Below are 19,366 nucleotides of genomic sequence, written 5' to 3'. Positions count from 1 at the left end.
TGTGTCCTGTGGCTTCCCTGAGGGAGAAAGGGAGGAAAAAAGGAGTGCCTGAGACTCTCTTTCCTTTTTAATACTATGTGGTAATGTGTGAAGAGATGAGAGATACCAGTTTAAAAACCTAATACCCTCCATTACATGGGAAAACAAAACCTGTCAAATAAAGTTGTCTACACCTTCATTCTGCAGGTAGTCCTTAACTTTTTTTTACAGCAACTACAGTAATTAATATTAGATACCATTATTTTCTTTAGAAGTATTACATTAGAATTGATTGATTAACTTGTTGCAAGGTTGGCATAGAGACCAAATTACAGAACTGAGAGTTTTAACCCTTAACAAAGGGATTTTCATTCCCTTTGAATTTCTTCCTAAAACAAAAGTTTTTCTTTTCATAACATTAAAAAATTTATTTCACACTTTCTTATTTGTTGTTATTTTTTTCTGTTGTCTTCTCAGTTCCCTTCATTTTCACTAGTCATCATTTCCTTTAAGAGAAATAATTATCTCACTCTGACAATGAAATGAAATTTATGAGATTTGCGATAGTGTAACTGAGGGAATAACTGGCTCATCATCTATTTAATGCAGATCATAATTTCTTCCCATCTAGGCCTTAGTCTTTTATCTTTATAGAGCATCTGCAAACACTAATGTCCTGTGTGTGTCTTTGAACAAAACAGCAGTGAGTGATCTCTATAGTTTGCTGTTGCTTTCCTCATTATCCCCCTCCTTCTTTCTGAGACCGGATGGAGAAAGAAGCAGCCAACTCTCCAGAGAAATTCAATATGATAACACACTCTTGCATGTTTGTGGGTTTTTTGTTTGTTTTTTTCCTTTTTTTTTTTTTTTTTTTTTTTTTGTGTGTTTTGTTTTTTTTCTTAATTATTATTCTTACAAAAATTCCTGGTAGAGCAAGTGTAATGCTTGCACAGGCAAATCCTGACAGAGGCTTACCTAGGCAAATGGTGACATGATGACCAGAGCACAAAGTATCTGTTTTGAAACATGTACACTCTGTTCAGATGAGATTTGCTGTTGTTGCTATTAATGAACAGCTCAGAAGAACATTATTCATTTTTAAATGAAGATGCAGTAAGCGTTAACTTAATCAGGAGCTGAATTTCTCTATTTTAGAAGGCAACAAGGGTGAAGACAGTCTCAACATGGTTTTAACTACCACTGGCCATGTCTACATTGCCAGTAACATAGCCCAGAAAGAATGGATTTATACAGAAAAATAAATGGTGCCAAAGTTTTGACACATCTCAAGGTAGAGTTGCTTTGAACTATGTCTACCTGCATCTTGTGACCTGAATGATTCCTCGGTGTTTCATGAGTGGGTTGGAGATCACTGGCACACTACCAGGGTGCATCTTTTGTCTTGGTTTCATTTGAAACTCATGCAATTCATTTGCTCCAAGACTGCTTGGAGATATGAACCAAAGAGTGGTCTTGGGGGAGCCTTTTGAAAATCATGTGCCTAGTCTAGGCTCCAATGTCAATAAAAATATGCAGACCATTATTCATTTTAGAAGCTAAAACAACTTTAAAGAATTTAAAAATAAAATCAGCAACATACTTATATTTCTAATTAGGGTTTGATTCTTTGAGAGTTACTGTGAGTTATATTACACATGTTGACATAAATATATTTAAAATATTTAAAACAGTTCTTACAATCTGCTCAAGAAAATGGTCTGGAAATTGGCAAAGGGCAAAGGAGGAATAAACTGTAATGAAGCAGAGAAATACTGCTAAAAGTGTTTGTTTGTGTGATGCTACAACACAAATAAATAGGTAATTTAAGTAAAATTGTGTAAAGAATTAAATGTCAGAAAATTTTTAATGGGTCATGTGCAAGTAAATAATTAGATATAGATAGGCTAGAAATATGGATAGAAAATTAAGGACATTAATTTTAGAAAAGAGTAGACAGACATATAAATGGAGAATACAGTTAAAAGCAAATACATATGATCAGCAAAGGAAATCTGAGATTCATGATATCCAATACAGTCACAAAATGAGGAAAGAATTTGCTATGCAATATGAAAGCACATGACTTTTAAGGATTTTTAAAATCATGTTAAAAGATGGTATCAGGGCAGAGCTGTGCTGCAATCTCCATTCTTGCATCATTTAAAAAATGCCCCTTGAAGAACAATACACTCAGTTTTGCTCTGCACCTCTCAATACCCACATGATGCTGAGAAAGCATCCATGAGCCAGGCAGCTGATGGCAGCAGGACCACTCCTTGACAGTGACAAGGAGTTCTGTGCTGTAAAACACCCATGTGTTCAGGGAAAAGCTGCTGAGCTGCCACAACCACTGTGCCATTATTCAATACTCTTGTTGAGAGCCCTACTCTGAATCTCAGGCAAGCTCCCCCCACGTTCCCAGTTGCTACTGCCCAAACAATGTCTGCTTATGTGGAGATATTTTCCATTTCAACTCAGGCTTGTTCCTGCTCCCCTTGAGGGTGTAGCTGTTTTCACAGAGACATCTACCTGAATCACAGGCCTGCAGTTACTTGCAGATTGTTTGTGTGGAAGAACTTCAATTTCTCTGGTAAACTCGTGCTTACAGTCTGAACTGGGAGAGGGGGGCATTGGTACCAAGTACAGATAGTACAGACCTCACCAGGAGAATAATTGATGTTGATCAACATGAGTGTACTAGATTAATTTGTTCTTAAACCAAACAGCTAAACTGGAGCACTGCGAATGACATTAAGGGCAAAAGGTTTTAATGTTGAGATTTACGGGTTGGCAAGGAATGTATTTTTAAAGAAAATGGAAAATGTTTTGCTGCTCTATTTGACAGTGTACTGGAAAATCTCCTGAAAACAAATACCCTTTCTGTAACTGGGAAAATGCACCCTTCCATGTCTTACATCTACAATTCAATTAGCTGGATACAGATGTTACAGCAAAATGCATGCAAAAATAAGCAAAGTCCTAAACCACCAACCAGAGTCTAGATAAAATTTATAATGCAGCTCTATCTTTTGGCTTCACTGTGTCTGGAAACTTAAGAATGACCACAATCAGACACAGGTTTTTGTATTTGAATAATTTTGTATTTGAATAATTTTGGTGTTGACCACAGTCATAGTGCAGTCAATACTCCAGCTACCTTCCAGAATATTTTCATTTTGTTCAGTGTTTTCTGTTTAATGGCTGAGATGAAAAAAATACACAAAAGAGTAAATTCTTAAAAAAGGGATGGGTCAACAAAGATGTGTGCTGAATCAAAAATAATATGAGGGGAATCTGAAGGAGAGGGCTCTGTTGCTGACACGAGGGGGTTGCAGCAGGTGGTGTTAGGGAGTGAGGTGATAGTACACCCTCAGGAGAGAGACATCTGCCCACTTCATGCATGAGGAGCAGCATGCATGCCCAGGAAGAGTCTTTGTGTAATTCCAGAAGCAAATATTTACAGGGACCAGACCCTACCCTCCCTGCCCTGCCAGCCCTCCCAGCAGCTCAGACCAGCTCCACCCCTGACCCTCCCAGGGCAGTGTCCTTCCTGTCCCCCAGGCCTGGCCTGCCTTGCCACTGCAACCGCTGACTTCTCACACTTCTTGTTTTGGAAATATTTTTAGAAACCTCTTGTCAGCATAAGCAAAGCTGTGCCTCTCCAGTCTTCCTTTCAAGGCTGAATCTACTTGTAAAGTGCTGCTTGTCGTTCTTGAACACATAATTCCCAAACCAGCCAAGGGCAGGAGGCAGAGGCTAATTCCCTCTAACCTTACCCTTGCTCAGCACTTCCAGCTGAAGGACCTACGCTTGCCGAACCTATCTGTCCTTTGTCCTTTACTGGTTCCATCCATTCTCTGGTCTGCAAACATAGTACCAAAGACCAGACAAAATGCATTGGGTACTAGGATGGACAGGAATGGTGATATTGTTTTTAGTTCTGGCAACTGAGTCCAGAAATAAGCTAACAATTGCACAAGCCTCATGCTCTTCAAGCTTGCTCTAAAATGCAATGACTTCCCCTCTGACTCTTCATCAATGTGAAAATTCTGGTGTATATCTCTGGCTCTTCTGCATGATTCTGGCCCCTTGAGTCTGGAAGGATGTATGGATCCAAAATAGGCACAACCAGTCAGAGATACATATTTTTTAAACATGATGCCAGTTTGAGCTTTGCTGTGGCTTGTCTACAGACTGAAACAAATAGTGTGGCAGATCCAGAGCTCCTTTGCTGAGTGGTTTGCAGGTTCATGCCTGATCTGATGCATGAAAACATCTTTCCCCTTGTTAGAGAAACAAAGAATTCCATAATTCTCCAAAAGTATCAGAAAACAAAAGAATTATTCAGAATCAGAATTTTTGATCTAATTAAAAAAGGCTGTTGGGCACATGACATGTGTCATTTTTTCATGTCTCAGATGTCTCTTAATGCTGTCTAGGAGACCAGGCTGGGAAAGAAGCACTTTGAATTTTGAATTTTACTTGTGCTGCTTTCCAAAAGAAAATCTGGTTCTGCAATATTTGCAGTATCTGAGAAATCTGATATGTAGCAGGTTGAGAAGCAGCCACCAATCAGAGTGAACTGGAAAGATTTAGAGAAATTCCTATGGAAAGACATGGAAATAAAATGTATTATGTTAGAACATAAACATTTCAGTAGAAGCTTGACAAATCTCAACAAAGTTCTTCATATGACAAAGCCACATTTTGATTCACTTGGATTTGTTTTTTTTTTTTTTAATATCTGTTTTCCAGTTAGGTAAATTAAAAATATCCAGAAGTTTCATTTAGCACATAGGTGTCCTTTTGTGTAAATATCTGGGCAATTTATCAGTCCATGGACTGAACCCTGTGTGTCCCACCATATTTTGCATTCAGAAAAGTGCCCCTTTGACGCCTGTCAATGCCCTGGTGTTACCCTTTGAACAGCCTAGGGGCTAAATGGGTGCAGTCTGGAGAAGAGATAGTAGACCATGAGAGAGTAGGCCAACAGAGAAAGTCTCCTGACTGCCGTCCATGATGTCAAGGGGCACTCTCAGGGCATCTCTGCATTCCCCTTCCCTGTGGTAGGAGAGGGATGGAGAGGCCCCAGGGACAATCACTTTCTCTCCAGGTGACTGCAATTGCCTCTGTGCGCACTGCTTTTGCAAGATGTACATGCTTTTTAACTTCATGCCATGGTCCAGATCTGCATTTTTGAACAACAAGGGTGTATAATTTTAAGAAAGAAAATGCTCCAAATCCACTCACCCCAGCAGCAATACGTGATGGAAACTACAGGTGTTGTTGTTTTCATGAACTTTTTGATGTCTTAACCTTGAGGCTTTCTTCTGGTGGAACACTGAGAAGCTCATGTAAAAATATCTACCTTAATTAGCTTTTGTTGTGAGTCAAATACATACTAATGGGTTTATAAAAACTGAGTAGTGTAGCCTTCTAATATACATCCATGAGTCTCAAATTAAATGTGATCTCAAATAAATATTAACAATCTCCATGGTGTGATTATGGCCCTGCTTTGTAAACAGCCCCACTGCTTAATTAGAGCTCTGTGCACTTCAAAGTGCAAGCTTATCTGGCTGTTTCTGAGCTGCTGTCTCACTATCACTGTGTGCTCCAAGAATAATAAATAAACCAACACAGGAACGCAGAAAGCATTCCTAATCACAGCCATAAATACAAAATAATAATTAACTGAATAACATGAAAGAAAGATGCGCTTCCAGTTTCATTTTCACATCATTCCATTTTAACCTGTTTTTAATGTAACTGATTATAAACTATTCTTATGTTATTAAAAAAAAAAAACCAACCCACAAGTTCTGCCCCTGCAGCAAAATCTTTTCTGAAGGACTGCATATTGAAGAAAAAAAAAAAAAAAAGAGACATTAGTGCTTGTGCCATAGTTTAAAATTCAAATGAGAAAGGAAGTGCTAAAGCTTCATTCTGTTTAGCCATATGTGAGGCACCTGCTTAGAGAAGTTTATGGGAGTATTAATCTATGGGAGTGTCCAAACACTTCCAAATATCTAAACTTGAGCAACAGAACTGTCTTGGTTATAAAATAGTTGATGGCAATGAGCAGTGAACTGAGATTAGTTTTTAGCATTAGCCATGTGTTAGGCTTCACCACAGCAGAAGATTATTAAACAGCATTGTTTCTCCTTCCTTCAGTGACCTGACAGGCAAAATGCCCATACATAGCTTGTTGTTAGCTGAGTAATACATTACAGCTTCACTGGTACCATCACTGGAATTAGAGCAGGATGAATGCAATTTCATAGAATAAAAGGCATGGCAGAAGGTACTTCTTTCTTTCCAATGGAAATGCAAATTAGGCTGTATGTGAAATTGCAGTAGTAGAAAAGTACAGATTCCACAAAAAAAATATCCCCAAACCCCAAAGCAAAACAAACAGCCCAAAACTTCCAAACCCCCCCCCCAACTCACTATTGTTACTCCCTATTTAAAATCTTCTCTGCCATCTTCTTTCATGATTGGAAATTTTCCTTCCCTCTCTTCTGTTTTTTCTCTTTTCCACTCTCTCTGCTCCTCCTGGTCATACTAAGATGGTGTTTACTTGGTCATACTGAGATGGTAAGTTACTTCAATTACAAATCCTCCTCTTCAGACATCTCTCGTACAAAATGGCACAATAAGATATCAAAGAAATAAAGCCTTTGAGCTTGTCTGCAGTGACCAGCACGAACAGTGACTGTGAACAGAGCAGATTTGGTTCAATGAGTTCTATATCATCTAAGGGTGGCAGACTGGTGCCTGAGCACAGAGCAGGGAGCAGAAGGGGAGAGTGAGGAGTGTTATGTGAGCTGGACTCATGGAAGTCAGAGGGTGAGCAGGGAGATAATTCAGAGTACAGAGATCATTCTGAACAGAGAGATCAAAGAGCGGCAAGAAATTTTAAATCAAAGAGAAAGTCTCAGTGCTTGCAGGGAAAGATGGAAAATGCTTATTCCTGAGAAGATTTAGTGAGATTTAGGGGTCTCATGTAAGTCATCTTCAATTATCTCTGCCCTGTGTAATGTGTGTTTTATTAAGTGATGCAAAGAGGCAGAGCTGTCTTCCTGCCTTCTCATCCCAGCTGCTGCCACTGCAGTACTGTGAAGCACAATCTCTACAGAAGGTTTGTTACTGTGAAGACAAGCAGGATATAATAGCCATCCCTGCATTGCTGGTTTGTGACCTCAGTGGTAGAGAAAACAGTAGAAAGACCAGAATTTTCATAGGGAGCAATGACATAGAAAGTAGGATCTGAATCTAAACTTTCAAATAGGTATTGGACAAAACGTTAAATAAATTTCAAGATTTCACTAGTTAAGGCACTGCTGTACAGTTTGTTAATGGTAACTTCTCCTTGTGTCATTTATGTAGTTAAATTGGGGATCTATTTTTAAAGGTGCTTAACTTCCTTTGACTCTGGGTGTTTCTGTTTGAGGTATCCACCATGCTTTAACTCTGTCCTGGAGTTGTTTGTGGCATGCCTTCTTTGAGGTGCTTTATCTTGTGTATTCATATTAAAGCCAATGTTTTTGGGAAATGAATGAGACGATATGTTATTTTCCTGACATTGAGAAATTCTAAATACTTGATAGTAATTTGGTACGGCAATTTGCTTTTTTGTAGACAAATTCAATTTTCACCTTTCTGGAAGTTCATTTGTTGTAGCCATTGGCAAGCCTCTGAGAAATAATATTTCACAGCGATTCTGCAACCTTGGATGTTAGTGACCAACAGCTCAGAAGATATTTTCTCTCCAGAAGATATTTTTTCTCCTCAGCTGGGAAGTATTTGCAAACACAGCTGCAGGCTGCTGCCAGCCCTGCAAAATGAATGAGAGAACCTGTATCTCCCACGCTTTTACTTTCTCCACCTTCACTTCACAGAAGGCTGGAAAAGGGTTGGTCCCTCATGAAATGTTAATACAGAATGAGAAAGTGTTGCTAGGGTCAAGAGGGAGATGGGTACACATTACTTGGTGGAGAGACAAGAACACAGAAAAGAGACAAGGGGAAGAGAGTGTCTGTCATCTACTGCAGTTTTAATTGTATGCTTACATTTGGGAGTTAAAATTCAGCCACTACATAGCTAGTGAGAACTTATCTTTGAGTTCTGCTCGGATGGAATTAGATAAACACAGTTTCAATCAATTTCCTTCTCTGCACTGAACATTTTTTTTCCAGAACATTAGCTGCAATTAGATTACTTTTTCTAAAAAATAAAAATTCAAAAAACAAATCCATTATTTTTCCAAGTGTTTAATGCAATTTTGTAGGATGTCTTTCTTCTGGGGTTTCTTATTTGAACTGAAATCTTGCTGACGACAAGTTCTAATGCCTAGCCTTTAAAAGATAAAGAATCTAATATTTTGCTTTACCTTTTCTAAGTTTAATATATCACAGATGCAAGTTGAAGCTTTATGGGGACTATGTCAAATATAATTATCTGGAAGATTAAAGTAATCATCATCTCAACTGAAACATACATTCTGTTTTCCATAAGTCTTGTGAATACTGAATGTACACAACATACCATAAAAACTTACAAAGGAAATCTAAAACTCTAACTAAAATTGTAATTGGATGCTAATGTTTCATATTTACTCCACAAAGTTAGCAACACTATTAAATGAGGTTTTAATAAGACACTCTGGTTTGCTATTCTGGGAACAGGATTTCTCCATATCTCTACTTAATTAATTTCACAGCTAATCATCAAAAATTGCTTCTGCATGAAATTTGTTGTTCTTGCTGTCATCTCTTTTCAGCCATGACATATCTGCCCTCTGGAGTCCCACTGCAGCACATGGAAAATCTTCACTTAGAGTTCAGGTTATGACACTTGTATTTGAAGGCTGGCTGTGGAAAAATAGTGAGCTTGGACTAGATAGCTGGGGAAAAGGAGGTTGACAGAATACAGCAGTATTTAGTCTGTCTTTTATGTCCTGAGACTAGTTACTGGCTAGCACCTTGAATTCTTTTAGTAAGTAATTTTATTGGTATATGTTTAGCAAACTGTAGACTTCACAGTCTCAAAAGCAAGGTGAAAATGTGAACCTTGTGTTTGTAGGGCTGGCAGCCCAATTTGTATTTTGCTGTATCTGACCTAATATTTTTCCATTGTCAAGTAATTTTGAAAATATACGTATATGGTGGCATCCCCATATGATGAAAATTATCTGCTCTGCTCTTCTTCAGTGTGAACATACTTTTGTCATTTCTTGTTAAAAAGATACCCAGTTGATGAAGTAGGTTACATAGGAGAGCCCAAAATTCTATTTACCTTCTGTAAACTTAAAGTTTTTAGAGATGTCATTACAATAGTGAGTTTATGCAGTTCTTAAATAAAATAAGAAATATGAGTCTTGTACTCAGGTTCGATGAAAGATATTAATGGCTCTGAAAGAATCCAAATTAGGCCTTGAAAAAATGTATTTAAAATAGCTGCATCACATACATGGAAAAACTACTTACAGATCTTGATGTGCACTAGAATCAAGTAAGTACAAGTGTTTCTTTAAGTGCTTCATAGCAGAAGGGGGGAGGGAAGCAATGAAAGACCGGGTGAAATATAGGAGAAGTTACTTCATATTTATGAGTAGATGATGTAGAAATTCCTTGGAAAAATGTGGTATTTAGAAGAAGGGAATAAAACATACCCAAAGAAGTTGAGGAAGAAAACAGACAAGAAAACGAGGTTTACACCTGAGATTGATAGGTTAAACTAATATTTTAAAGGCATATTTATTAAAAGTAAGGTATTGCTGTAATGGGGAAGGGATGACGTCAAATATTTGACTGAGAAGTGTGGTAAATATATGTAATTTCTTCTTTATTATTTCTGAAGTTTTCGTCATAAATTTTTTATGTATCTATACTATAAAAAATAACTATTATTTACTTTCTCAGTATTTCCATAAAGAACAACCAGACATACTCTGTTTGGCACAAATGAATTGCTTCTCAAATGCAGCATGTAGTTTTAATTTCTCAAGTACCACAAAGTCATAAACAAGTTTTGAAGGAATTCAGATAACAGCAACAAAAATTATTAAGGAGCTAGAGAATTTCATTTACAAGAAAAGATGAAAACCTCTTCTGCTCAGCTAATAATGCTAGGGAAGAGCAATGATAAGAGCCAATAAGTATTTAAAGCATGAGAGCATCAAGGAAAGTGTGGATGTGTTTTAAAGTGGTACAAGGTTTCAAAACACTGACTTGGTACTGGGGAGAGTATTGTGTTTGTGTATGTTTTTCCTCCAAACTAAGGCTAATTAATTTGTGGAGCTTATGTACAGACAAAAACCAAAAAAACCCCAAAAAACCAAAAAAATCACATGTATGGACAAAGGAAAAAATCCTGTGGAAATGTAAAACAGAATGACACGTCTATCAGCTGTGGTGCAAGTCTTCAATGTAGTATATATTTCAACATAGGAGTCAAAAAGATAAACATTGAAAAAATATGATTAAATATGACACATGAGCAGAATATAATGTTAGGGGAAGTATATATCAGTACCACAGAACATACCTTCTTTAGAAAGAACATCTTCTGAAAGCAGGTTTGCTTTGCTCAGAAAGTTTTGTAGTTCCCTGATAACCTGCTACCCCTACCCTGTGAAAAAGGACGTGGTATTTTTACATAAAATTTGTCAGATCAAAACTTTATTCAAGTTTAATTACAGCATCATTGGATTTTTTTTTTGTTTGAATCAGCTCAGCCCTGTTTGTTGATACGGCAACTTTCTGAAGGCATAAAGAATAAGTGTGTCTTTAGGAGATATTTGAAAGATATCCAGGAGATTTTTTTGAATGCCATTGGTGTTCTGTAGCACTTTATGCATAAGAACCAAAATAAGGAGAAACATTAAAATTTCTCAGAAGATACAACAAAATGATGGTATGTTTAGATGTAAAAACTTAGATGTTGCTAAATTTTTTCAATCCGAACTTAGTACTCTTTATCAAGTACTAAAAAATTGCTTATGGAGGCATTAAATATTTCTTTACATTCAATGAAAACTTCCACAACAAGTTACAGAAGAAAATATGCTCTTGTACAACAAGCAAGTATACCCTTCTACTCTTGATGTACTTTTCTTAAATGACTGATTATAGACTGTTTGAAATTTGAAGTAAGCAGCTGTCAGTGTACTGATAAAAATTTTGAGCTTGGATAACTGCCTGTGAAAGTCAGGAATAAAACAAATATACTTCAAAAGGTCAAGGCTTAAATCTAAACTGTGTATCAAAATGCATACGGAAAACCAAAGGGACAAATAAAACCCAGGTTTTAATATAAGTCCTTCAATACTAAACTTTTAAAAGCTCTGTCCCTATCAAGTCATGATAGCTCTGAATGTCAATTAATAGGACTAGATTCAGTTACTAATTAACCTAATTTCAACCTAATTAACCTGGTTATTTGATGCTGAAAACCTTCTCCTCTATGTAAAAACTGCAAAATTTCAGCATCTGGGCAGCCAAATTACTGAAAAATAAACTCTAACACCTAGGATTAATATTGTATCATTTCAAGAAAGTTTTTAAATACATCCTTGACAGATATTGAAATTTATTTTAGATCAAAGATAAATTAGATTTTAGATTTTGGCCTTCAAAGTTTGAACACCTTTTATTAGTCTTCATCTAGAGGAATGATGCCATTTTTAAAGCTTATCATTGGAATAAGAACACTTCAAAAAAAGTGTTTTCACTCTAATTGCAACTAAATACCTTCATATGTACATTGTCCATCTGGGCTCATGCATTTTGTACAATGTTTTCAGTAAAGTAGTACTGATCATCAACTAAAACAAGATGTCATAGTTACCTATGATGTATTAAACATATATAGCTCATCAAAATCCACTGCATATTTTCATCCTCAGAAGACATGGTTTTTCTCTCTAAGAGGCAATACATAGTTAATGTAAATATATCCAAAAGAAGTCTTCTCTATTTGACCAAGGAAGTTTACATTGTATCAATTTTTTAAAACATTGTAATTTCTTCTATAAATGCCTTGCTCACTTGTCAGATCTAACTTCATGCTAGTTGCAAAACTTCATCGTCTGTTGAAAGTTAGATGTTTCTGTAACCTTTTATGGAAAAATGGACTACATCACATTGTTGTGCATGGTTTTTAAAGACATGAATGAATCTGTGGAACTCAAAAAAGGTCATGAAAACCTTTGCAATTACTATATTTATTTTATCAATGACAGCCCCATGAAAGAGCTCTGAAAAAAATAAGAGGAGACCAGGTCTTAACTCCTAACATCTACCAAGCAAGGAAACTCAAAAAAGGCCAGGTAAGTGTGGGGCTGAAGCTTGAAACGAAGAACTGAACTGTGCATTAACAGCAAGCACATGCTGACCTTAGGTCCACTCTGCTCCTCCTTGCCTGAGAACCAATGTGCTGGATTCCTGTTGGGCAAAAAATGCTGACTTACTCTGAAATTCAGTGTCTAGAGTTACTGTAAACACACACTGCTTTTACAGTTCCCAGCAGAGCACTCTCTGCAGCAAGGTTACATGAGCTTTATGTGCCTGAAATGTAATAAAAGATGTTAATGGTGGGGATTCTCTGAGGAATGGTAGCCCTTAGCAAAAAGAGGAAGGACAAGAGCATGGTAATATATCAACAGTCTATGTAAAGACATAGTGTGATTGTGAACGTGTGATATAATTTTGTAAGTACTAAAGGATAGACAGAAAAATCAGTTCAGCTGGAGCAGATTAGGCGACCAATGCCATGGGCACATTACAGGCTGAAGAGTCACAGAAGGCAGTGGAACAGAGGCAAGTCACATGCACCAGGAGTCCAGATGAGGATGTCTGTGCAGCTCATAGAGGCCAGCACAGCAAATACGAGGCTAGAAGGGGAGATGTTTAGTCTGCAAAAGACAGTCTGTAACAGTCTCAAATTTCTGAAGGAACTCCAAAGTTTCTGTTAAGTAACAGAGGCTGCTGTAGTATCATCTGAATGGCTGTGTAGACACATAGTCCTAATTCTTGGTCAGTTAGAATTGGATATTTTAGGATTTAAGTACATTTTCTACACCTAATTCTCTAAGTCTTGTGCAGCCTCTTTAGGGCACTCATTTCCCACGACACTAGCAGCAGAAGGCTGCTACAAGAAATATTTAATTCTTCAAAGTCTTTTTGCCTGTGTCTCTTATTGCACCAAACTGTCCTCTTATATGGTTCTGGGGCAAATGTTTGCACAGCTTGCTGAAAGTCAGCTCATTAAAACAACATAGGGTAAAAAATAGACCTAATATGAATCATTTCAATGATCCAGTTTACAGCAAATGGTTGAATTCCTGAACTTCGAAGGCAGTGAAATCAAGTTGGGGATGCAACACTGTGACTCACCTTCAAAACAAAGCTCTCTTTCAGGCAGTTACAACTTTCAATCTGTTCGTGCTAAGGTGAATCACAGTCTGGCCCACTGAATACATGAAGAGGGATATATATATTTTGCAAACATAGCAGATTCATGCATAATGAAACCCAGGAATTATTGCTTGAACTGTAAGCCAGACTATAAATTCCATTTAGAAACTGACAGCATGCAGTTGAACACAAATCCACATTGAGATATTAGCTAAACAATTAGGACAACTTTTAGGTATGCCTATCTCAACATTTCAGGTAGATAGACTTCCTAGTGGTGACTGAACATACTACAGCTGATTGCTGTAACACCAAGAGATGAAAAATGAAGTATAGACACCGCAAGAATGTGGAGAAAAGTATTCAACTCCCCTTGAAGAGCTGCATGTTCTCCAACTGGTGAGCTATTCCATATGAAATATGAGATAATTAAGTGTGCTCACCTGGTTGCATGTTGAATGAACACTCCAAAAGAACCATGAAAAAATGCATACAGGAAAGGTAGACGAGGGACACAGGACATCCACTTTATGAGAATCAGTAGACTATTGGCTGCTATATATGCTAACAGAGGAATGTGCTTGTGAGCCTTTGTAGGTGCTACTGAATGAGGAAGTTTCATTCCAGGCTCTGGTTCAGTCTCTAAGTATGCTTTCTGGTCAGCCCTTGCTGGGTGGAGAGTTTATGACAAATACCCCCAGGGGAACTAGATTTCTTTCCTAGCTCTGAAGAAAAGGCTTGAAGGAATGGAAACTTATCAAAGAGAAACTATGAATGAAATGAATTGCTGAATAGGTGTCAAGAAAACTTTAGCAGTAGATGGTAGAGACAAACTTAGTTTGACAGTTTATCATAGACTGAGTAATTGCTTTCTGATGATTGTGCTAGTGAATATGAAAATGCTCTGAAAAATGAGCTGGCAAAACTCCCCTATTCAAGTGACACAACATGACCTACAGTAAGATCCTAAGCTATTCAAGATGACTGGAGTTAAGCCAGAAGTATATATCACAAAAGTAAGGAAAGTGATTCAAGAAAAAGAATGCTGGGTTTGTTATTTTTGTTTCTGATAGCAAAAAAGAATATTATTTAAAAATACTGGACATGCTATGAAAAACTGGTTGGTTCAGGTAAAAACTTTAGCTAGCCTAGAAGAATTAACTGTCCCTTAGAATGAAGATGTGAGCTCACAGTCAGAGGTCTGGCAAGCTTGTTGGGGTCAGCTTTGGAACTGGAGGCTGGAAACAGCACAGACTTTCCTTGGGAAAATCCATCAGGAGATGTTTGGGGCAAGACAGTGAAGGCAGAATGGCTTGGAGAGGAGCATAGGGGTGAAGGGCCTGTGAACAGGAGTCCAGCTCAATCCGGATTGTGGGAATTGGGAACAAAGCCCCTATTTTTTATGAAATGCACTTGGGTGTTAAATCTAAAAAGTCCCAAAATGTCCAGAATAAATTAGAAGGGTGCATAGGAAATGTAATCAAATCTCAATAAAAATGAATCAGTGACCTACAAGGTTTAGCACATTCCTTCATGAATTAATACTGCTCTCAAAATGAAGCACTGCAGCCTAAGCCACAGAGTAATGTCTATCCCTTCACATCTAACCCTGAAAGGACTCACGCTACTAGGAAAGAAGAAATACTGTATTGCATTTTCAAAATCAGGTAAAGATAATTGGATATTACAGAAATGATGCTAGTTTAATCATAATGGTATACCCTTTTTCAAATGTAACTGAAGAGCAGAAATATGCCTCTTAGATTTTCTTACCATAATCTACTTGGATGCTCTTGAGAAATAAACCTTAATATAAATTTTGGCAGCTTTTAAATGTCACTTTGGTCTTAAGTGCTCCTCTGAAGTTATTTTATCCCTCAGTGACAGTTATAGAGGGTCAGCTGATGGTTTCTGTGTTAACACAGGGATATTTCTAATGTCTGGGAATATGAATTAACTTTTTCTTGATCAAGGTAACTTGCTCCAAAATTTTTACTCTTTAGAGCATAAACTAGAGAACACAGCACACTTTCCTTGTTTCTTTAAGGACTGTTCTATGAATGGATGAGTGTCTAATTGCTGCAAGCTCAGGAAAGTAATATGCTTTTGAATTCACTTGACAGTCATTTGACTGAATCAGTGAAATCTTCTGCTTCTTATCAGTGAGATCTGCCTATCAAGGGTCCATTAGAAATAAAAGCAAATTCCATCCTGACTCCTGCTGTGTGAGGCCATTGGTAAGGCAATGCTTCCTCAGTGTTGATAGGGTCAGGATGTTAAAAGTAGGGTGGTTTGCTACTGAATTAATGTGGAGCCCTGTACCTGAGCTTCTTTATTCTCCATCACACACATGAAAGGCTTTCTCAAGTTTCATCAATTTGTTGTTAGGTTGCTGATAGAGTGAGCATTCATGCAGATAACAATTTGCATGCAAGGTATAATTATGGCTACAGTGACTTCCACTTACCCCTTCCAATAACTCAGCATGGTTTGGGAGTGACAGATGAGTACCCAGGGCCAAGCACAGCTCAGCATGACTCTGTCCATTGCACGGGTTTGTGCACAGGAGTGTTGGGGGAGCAAGCTCGGGTACAAAAAGCTGCTCTACAGGGAGCATAATCTGTGACAGCTGGTAGTGCCTACCAGCTCACTGTCAGCCACACCTTTCTTTACAGTTATGCCAGGGATTACTTTGCCCTGCCATTTAGGCAAGCAGCTGAAAATCATTTGTGCCCCACTTTCCAGGTACTTGTAACAGAGCAGTAGATTAGCTAGTTTTCACTGGTTTTTCTTTTTTTTTCCCTCCTGAACTAGTAACTGTTGCATGACAGGTAAACAATTAAAAGGCAAAAGTGCAGTTATCAGATCCAGTTATCTATAACAAACAAAAAAAATTAATTTATCAAATCTGCTTTGCAGCAGAAGTTCAAATGTAAAATCTTGAAGGCAGTTTTTCAGAAGGAGGGAAAGCGGAGAGCAGAGGTAGGTGAAAGCAGTGGTTCAAGTTCTTATGCTAGAATGTCACTGAGGTGTATTTTCCATGAATTACAACAGGCTAAAGATATTTCCACTGAGAGGAGGATTTGCTCCTAAATTTTTATTTGAATCCTCTTAGAAAGGACTAAACCTGGGGAAGTCTGGGGTAGACAAAGGATGTCAGAATGAATTAATCTCTTTGAGCTTTTTGATCAAGATCACTCAATGACAGTTAGTGTGGATCTCCTACCACTACTGGTTTCAAACACGCCCTGGATCTTCTTATCTTCCAAGCATTCATGGATCTTCTCTAGAAAACTACTGGATGTCATGGGCCAAAACTCAAGCAGGAAGAATAATTAAAGAACTGGGACAACTCTGTGTTGGTACTTGAGTCCTTCTCTTGTTTAATTTGTTTTTTCAGATGCTGCTGTGTGACTGTGTTCTTGAAACAGGTGCCCATTAAACCTTAGTGACTGGATGTGTGCACTTCAAATTATTTTGATATTTAGCCCATAACTTCTTCCGACAATGAAAAAAAAAACTTTGTGACTCAGCCCACAGCTCCTTTAAGAGAGAAAAAATCCCAATTTTGGAAGTACTTTGGTTATGCTGCTTGGTTTCTGTCATATTTCTAAATCTATCTCCTGGATTTCTAAGTAGAGAGGCAAAGAGTACTCACAAGCAATTGTGTAGCACTATACAGGAAAAAGCCAGAAGGGAATACAGGAGGCAGTTATTTTCTGGTTGCCTGCTCTGTGTGCATTTGGCTGGTACTTAATTCAGATTTTCAGCAGCGCTGCTTGTGATTGGTTAATGCAAGTAGAGGATTTTGGTGCTGGAGTGTGTCTAAACTTACTTCTATTTGTTCAAACCAGCTAGAAGTTTACAATTAAAAAAACATACCTCTCTGTTATCTTTGACAATTACAATTTTTGATCTCACTTCAATCTATTAAAATAACTGTCCATACTGCAGCATGCTACAAAGATATGTTGTCTTTTTTTTTTTTTTTTTCAGTTGCTTTAGTTTTGAGGATTGATTTTGCTTTGTTTAGGGAAACAGGTAAGGAAGCTTAAATAACACATCTCAGGAAATGAAATGGTCACTATATCTTTAAGGGAATTGGAATGCTCTTCCATTGGAATTGGAATGCTCCTAAGAGAGAGGTTTAAGTTAGAGTCATGGGAACTGGTGAACAAAGCACCAAAAAGCATGAAACCCCAACACAGATGAAGCAAAGATTTTCCAGATGTGGAATTTTTTCTATGGATCAGTAGAGTTAGCTTAACTTACTTAAGCTATAATGATTATTTTGAGAAAAAAGAACCAAAACATGGCTCATTTCTTATCTCTCAGTCTTTTAATAGAAATAAATGCAATTTACTTTGCTGAAGATTTTTATCTAGATTTGCTTTATGAAAAGACGTCTGTTTCTTATTCATCTTAGTTTGTCTAATGTGGTGTACATTGCCTCTCTGGAAATGCCTTTGAAATGTGTTGCAAAAGTTAATATATATAGCAGCTTCTTAGATTGGATACTTTATTGGTTAGTTTTCCAAAGTCCATTTCCTCATTAAAGACAAAATGATGCCAAGTTTTGGTGACAACTGTAATATATATGTCTTTACAGTTTTTAGTATGCTCTTTGGTTATGTTTGTGTTTTTATATTCTCACGACATGCACTCATATTTTTCTCTTTGCTATTTACTAAGCTGAAGAATTGCATTGACTTACTTTATTCTGATCATTGGTTGGTTTTCTGCAAATTTTAAGATCCGTCTAGCTTTTGATAGAAAGTGTCCTAACATGTAGATGACTTTTGCTGTTGCTGCAAAATAGTTATAAGTTATATATAACTTATAGTTATATATAACTATAATTTATATAGTATTCTTAATTTGATGATGGATAATCAATACTGTTTCCTGGGGGAAAACCATGCCACTTACAAAACAAAGAAACATCCATGCAATAAAAGTGTACTCAATGTACATATTAGGACTGAATATTCAGTATACTTTTACTACAATATACCAGTTTTGACTCATTAAAATCAAACTCAATACTTAGAGAATGTATTGCATTACTAATTTGTTATTCTAGGCGAGTTTTGGTTTGGTATATAGAGGGCTATGATTTGGCTACATCCTGCAAAAGTCATTGGCAAGAACTTTTATTAATTTTATTGAAGAAAGGGTTATATGAATTAATTTCTCTGTTATTAGTTTGTTTAGTCTTTTTTTAAAGCTGTGTACAGCTTTAGCATCTGCAATCTACTGAGGTGAGGAGCTCCACAGCTCAGTTCTAGATTGCCTCCCCCTGTTTGTTTTGAATCTGCCACCTCTGTTTGATGTCGTCTCATTCTTTTACAGGAAGAGACAAGCAATTGCACATAAATTCAAATGTTTATTGACACAGAGTGATAAAACATGGACATCTATTGTACTGGTAGACAAAAAAAAGATAAGGTGCAAAAATTAACTGTTGAAAGGAACAGCAGGTATTAAATCTGTGACTGAAAAAAGCCAGTCCTGCTTCAAGCTCGGAGAAGAAAATCCTACTCTAACTAGCTTGCCAGGAACAGTGTCTTCTACATCATCCATAGTTATTGTCTGATCCTGCAAAAGCTCATTGAATGGCTGCTGAAAGACATTTTCCTACAAATGCTAGGGTGGATCCATGGTTCAAAACACAGGGCCAGACTGAAGTCCCAAGGGCATTCTGTACAAAAAGGACTAGTCTGAGATCTTCTAAAAGGGGAAAAGAAAGAAATTTTAAGAAAACTATATAGCTTTAATTTTCCTGTCACAAATTCACTGACAATGATGAATTTATAGCTGATAAAATTGATTAGCCTGATACACATGCTAAAGTTGTACCAGACCAGGTACATGGGTTACAAATGTGGAGCAGACATTTGCTGAAAGCACTGACACAAAAAATGTTATCCCACTCACAGACTTAGTATGAGATATACCACCAAAACAAA

The 19,366-nt window shown here is 37.2% G+C and overlaps 1 protein-coding gene across 2 annotated transcripts in view; it reads right to left on the bottom strand.

Annotated features, from left to right (window-relative positions):
* DLC1 (DLC1 Rho GTPase activating protein) overlaps positions 1-19,366 on the bottom strand; it is a 214,317-nt gene that overhangs the window by 99,130 nt on the left and 95,821 nt on the right. The window lies entirely within an intron of this gene.

Source organism: Ammospiza caudacuta, chromosome 4, assembly GCF_027887145.1.
Source record: "Ammospiza caudacuta isolate bAmmCau1 chromosome 4, bAmmCau1.pri, whole genome shotgun sequence".
Lineage (NCBI taxonomy): Eukaryota > Metazoa > Chordata > Aves > Passeriformes > Passerellidae > Ammospiza > Ammospiza caudacuta.
Note: the sequence above shows the minus strand (reverse complement) of the source record. Positions and strands in the feature narration are given on the sequence as shown.